This window comes from Halichoerus grypus, chromosome 3, assembly GCF_964656455.1.
Source record: "Halichoerus grypus chromosome 3, mHalGry1.hap1.1, whole genome shotgun sequence".
NCBI lineage: Eukaryota > Metazoa > Chordata > Mammalia > Carnivora > Phocidae > Halichoerus > Halichoerus grypus.
In genome coordinates this window covers 139,867,597-139,872,774 of record NC_135714.1, presented here as the reverse complement: position 1 = coordinate 139,872,774, position 5,178 = coordinate 139,867,597, and the positions used below count along the sequence as shown (strand labels likewise).

The 5,178-nt window shown below is 39.3% G+C and overlaps 1 pseudogene; it reads right to left on the bottom strand.

The window, feature by feature from the left end:
- Positions 1 to 4,241: 4,241 nt before the first annotated feature.
- On the bottom strand, positions 4,242 to 4,921 carry LOC118551078 (mitochondrial fission 1 protein pseudogene; annotated as a pseudogene).
- Positions 4,922 to 5,178: the final 257 nt, after the last annotated feature.

The following is a 5,178-nucleotide window of genomic DNA, read 5'->3' as shown; positions in this document are numbered from 1 at the left end:
AAAAGATAAACAAAATATACAGCATGTTAATCAGTGATAAGAACCAAGGAGAAAAAAGCAGAAAAAAGGGATATAAAGTGACAGGGTATTTATTTAAGATTTTAGAAAGAGTGGAAGCACCTGGTGGCTCAGTCAGTTAAGCATCCAACTCATGATTTCAGCTCAGGTTGTGATCTCAGGGTTGTAAGATTGAGCCCCATGTCAGGCTCCATGTCGGGCATGGAGCCTACTTGAGAGTCTCTCTCTGCCCACCTCCGCCACTTAAAAAAAAAAAAAAAAAAGATTTTTAGAAAGAGTGGTCAAGAAAGACCTCAATGAGAAGGCAACTAAGAAATTACCTAATATACTGGAAATGTTATTTTGATCAACTTGTCTAATATTATACTTCATTTTTCCATTTTCTCTTGAGAGGTATCTAGTACCCATTGTAGTCTTACTAAAAATAAATCAGTTAATTCATTATTGAGTGTTTCTGACTAATTATGTCTACTAGTTAATTAATGACTTTCTTTTTTTAAAGATTTTATTTATTTACTTGAGAGAGAGAGTGAGTGGGAGGGAGAGGAAGAGAGAATCTGAAGCAGACTCCACACTGAGCTCAGAGCTGGACATGGGGCTCCATCCCCCGACTGTGACATCGTGACCTTAGCCAAAACCAAGAGTCTGACATTTAACCAACTGGGCCACCAAAGGCGCCCCAATCCATGACTTTCTAATACATTATTTTAACAAGTGACAAACTTGGTTAAGATTGAGACTCTGTATCATATTAATTCAGCAATGTTCCAGACAAAATGTTTTTTTATGACTTTCTGTGTAAGGAGCTTGTATGTGAAAAACTGTAGCTTCCAGTGCTGTTAGAATATTAACTTGGATAAAATGAATCACTATATTGTTTTGTACAGTGGTCTTTGTAATGCCAGGAATACAGAAGTAATAGAAATATGAAAGTTAATCACCTTATCCTACACTAGGAGACAGTTAACACCACATTTTTCCTTCCTGCAATCAGTGGACACGCATATTTACATTCTGGAATGTTCAGATAGTCTATAGCTAAAATATGTCTGCTGTCCTCTTTGGGGGCTTTTGAAGCAATTTACAAAAAGAGGTAGCTGTTCTTGATATTTGATGGGGTTCACTAAATAAATAACAGTCCCTTTTTCCTATCACCTGAATTTGGAAGCGAATGAAATAGGGGTCAAAAATACCTTCCTTCCTTACTTCCTTACTGGACAATATAGCCCAGATTTACAGACAAGTATTTTTGCTACTGTTGTTCCAAAGCATTAAATTTATCCCTCAAACTATAGGACTGTCTGCCCTCCTGAGCTTACCACATGGCTGAGAGCAAATAACAAGTTAACCTCTTTGAAGACAATTAGGCCCCTTAAAGAAGGGCCAGATTCAGGGCCACCAAATAGAATACAGTATAAATGGTATTTCCATGGAGTTGTGAAAACAGAACTCCTGTCTTGAGTAAAAACATTCCCTTTATTTCCTTTGGGAAAGTGTGAGATCTCAGGGGAAGAGTGAGTACCAGAACAAAGAGGCTGAGTGTTACTGTAATGCAGTTCCTTCCATATGCAAACGTCAGTACAGGGAAGATTAGCGTTCCTCCCTAAAGGTTTCATTTATTCTAGCAACATTTTCTCGCATTACCCTTAGTGAGGGGACAGAAAAAGACTTATTATTTACTCCTGAAATTAATTTGATCTTAGTTTTAACATCATTCAGTCAATTCAAGAAGAAAGAAGATCTGGGGCGCCTGGGTGGCTCAGTCGTTAAGCGTCTGCCTTCGGCTCAGGTCATGATCCCAGGGTCCTGGGATCGAGCCCCGCATCGGGCTCCCTGCTCGGCGGGGAGTCTGCTTCTCCCTCTCCCACTCCCCCTGCTTGTGTTCCCTCTCTTGCTGTGTCTCTCTCTGTCAAATAAATAAAATCTTTAAAAAAAAAAAAAGAAGAAGAAGAAAGAAGATGTGCAAAGATACTTGTAAAAAAAAAAAAAGGATATATTAATATTACCCAGCAAATGTTAAATGAGTGTCAAAAAATGTGCCCAGCACTGTAGTATACTAGCTTCCAAGGACACTATAGAATCAAACATAACCTTTATTTTCAAAAAAGTTATAATTCAGTAGTTTAGACAACAGTAAACATAAAACGATAGTAAGTAATACAACACAGAATATTAGCTGTTATTGAGTATGACAAACTAAATGCACCATAGGGATTGAGGGCAGCAGAACATACTGTAGAAAGCCATGGCCTGAGAAGCAAGAGACCAGGATTCCTGTTTTAATAAAATCTGAGCAATTCTCAGCAAGTCTTACTTAATCTCTTTAGGTTTCAACTTCCTATTCTTTAAGATGAAGGGTTTGACTAGAACAGTCTATATTAAAAATTCATTTTTTCCAATATAATAGTACCAAAATAACATTTGAAAATTTAAAGTCTCAATGAATTAAGTCCCACATCTTTTGTTTTCCATATCAGATACTGTAAGAGAAAAAAATGAAAAGAAAATGTAAATTAACAGAAAGGTAATAAAGAAATACACAAATAAAGATGACTAATTAAAGAAACTAAGGAGGAAATCCAATCATAAATATTTCAAAGGCCCAAATAACATTTGTTAAAAGAACGGTGATGAAGAGTTGTGTATTTTGTGTTTCTGCACTTCAGCTTATGAAGGGAAATGCACTACTCTGCAGAACGGTGTGCAGGACCCTTTCCTAGAGTGTAACTTCGTATAATCTAGGCTGGGAGGTAGAATCTGATACACAGATTTTTTTTTTTTGGCCTGAGCCTGGAATGCTAATGCTTCAACAGATCGAAGTGTTGTCCTTATTGTGTGCACCTTAGTAAGAAGTGATAGAAAAGACAGAAAGAGACTCTTTCTTCTTATGTCCTCCATTTTCTCTAGCACTGCTTTATATCTTATGGAATGAGGAAATAAAAATTTGGGTTTTTTCTACTGCTAAAGAAAAATAGGCAGTTTCTTGAAAAAAAATTAAGAAGATTATGTTTAGGTGATCTTGAGAATCACTGAGAAAGGGCTGCTGTACCTGAACTTGCTAATACAGGCAGGAGGGACCCTACCATACTCTGACTGATTTGGGGAGAAATGAATCCCTTACTGGTTTTGCACCCCACCTTGCTAACATCTCTGAGAACAGCCTCAAAATGGAGAAAGTGTATGTGAAATGTGAGCATTTGAGGGAACCAGGGTAAAAGCAGGCAGAAGTCCTCTCTCTAAACAAACCCAATGTCTTCTTTGTGTTTTTGTTGTAAATCTACTCCAAAATATTTTGCAATAATTTTGCAATATTTTGGACTTCTTGTGGAGCTCCTATTTGAAATCAAGAAGGCTAATATTTCTAATTTGATTTTGTGTAATAGTAAGAAATAATCAACCAACCAAATGTGATTCAGATTTTCTCAGCAAATGAAGAGAGTCAGTTTCTCAAAATTCCTTTATGCTTTCAGAGACTAGCAGTGGGACAGTTTGCTGTCAATGGATTTCATCTTACATGAAAGAAAAACTTCAGTTTCAACGTTCTGTTGGTGTATTCCTTAAGTTGGAGATCACAGATGATAACTTTTGTTTAGAGAAACATTTTAATGATCCTTTTGTTATGAAGGACAAGGAAGTCAGGAAAGCTAACTTTGCTTAATAAAGTAACAGGCATTTTTAGTTTTGAGTTTTGAGCTGTTGCTGGACAATGTGAAGAAGACATGATGGGATTAAAGTTGTGGAAGATAAAAACACAAAAAATAAAAAATAAGCAAACAAACAGCTTTAGAATAAGGGCAGTTGGTGGAAAGTTTTCTATGGTGGTGATGGTTCAATGCTATTATCTTGTGATAATATCTTTGTGGCACGTGTATCTTGTGATAAATTAAAAATTGTTTTCTTTTATGTACTTTTATGTACTCTGCTAGTGTTACTTCATTCTGCCAAAACCCTGAGTAAAAACTGGTTACACCAAAAAGAATTCCAATGGGGGTTCGAAAGAAGGAATGGGGATAAGATACATCACAGAGCAATGGGACAGGAAGAAAAGAAAGAAACTATAAAAGTTGAGATGGCAGGGATCAAACCATTCAGTAATAACTAGAATTTAATTTTGGACATAAACATGACAAAGAGAACTACAGCACCTGATTCCAAGAACTTCAGAAATAATTGGGACAGTGATACACTGCCCAGAGTACTTGGGATAAAGGAGAATTGAACTATTCTTTTTTTTTTTTTTTCAATTCCCAAGCCAAGGCCCAGTTTTATTTACACTCATCCCGGAGCACATGGTTTGGGGCTACTGGACACGTCTCTGGGGAAATGAGGCTGAACGCCAGAGGGCAGTGATGGGGTATAGAAGAAATAGACAGCAAGGATGGATGGGTCCCCCCTCTTCGAGTTTCCTCCATAGGCTCCCACGTATCCCTGGGCAGAGGCAGAGGTGCAGTCTCATTCAGGATTTGGACTTGGACACAGCAAGTCTGATGAGTCCAGCCAGACCCGCCACACCCAGGGCCATGCCTCCAACAATGGCCATGCCCGCTAGTCCATCTTTCTTCATGGCCTTGTCAATGAGCCGTTCCAGTTCCTTGGCCTGGTTGTTCTGGGGGTCTCTCTGCAGCAGGCCCCGCACATACTTTAATGCCTTCTCATATTCCTTGAGCCTGTAATTCCCCACAGCCAGGTAGAAGACATAATCCCGCTGCTCCTCTTTGCTCCGTTTGGGCAGCAGCTCCTCCAGCAGGGCGATGCCTTTCTGGATGTCATCGTTGTACTTGCTTCGCACCAGGCACCAGGCATACTCAAACTGTGTGCTCTTGGACACGGAGCCTGCTGCCTTCTCAGACTGAAATTTCTTTTCAAACTTCAGCAGGTCTTTCTCGTTCAGTACAGCCTCCATGGCCACCGCCCCACACCTAGGTCGCTACTGGGCCAAGGTCTCCATGGCCTACGGGCAGGGCTGGAGAGCCACTTCCCGAGAGTTGAACTATTCTAAAAAGGGAAGGATCCCAGGAATTTGGAGGGCTTAGAGCCACTTGGGTAACGCTTTCCCTTTAGTGCCTATGGTATACAGAATCTCTCAGGCTCCAGTGCCCAGATCTCACTTTTGATATAGAGTTATTTGTTAAGCATAGATAAGCAAACACAATGCAAATT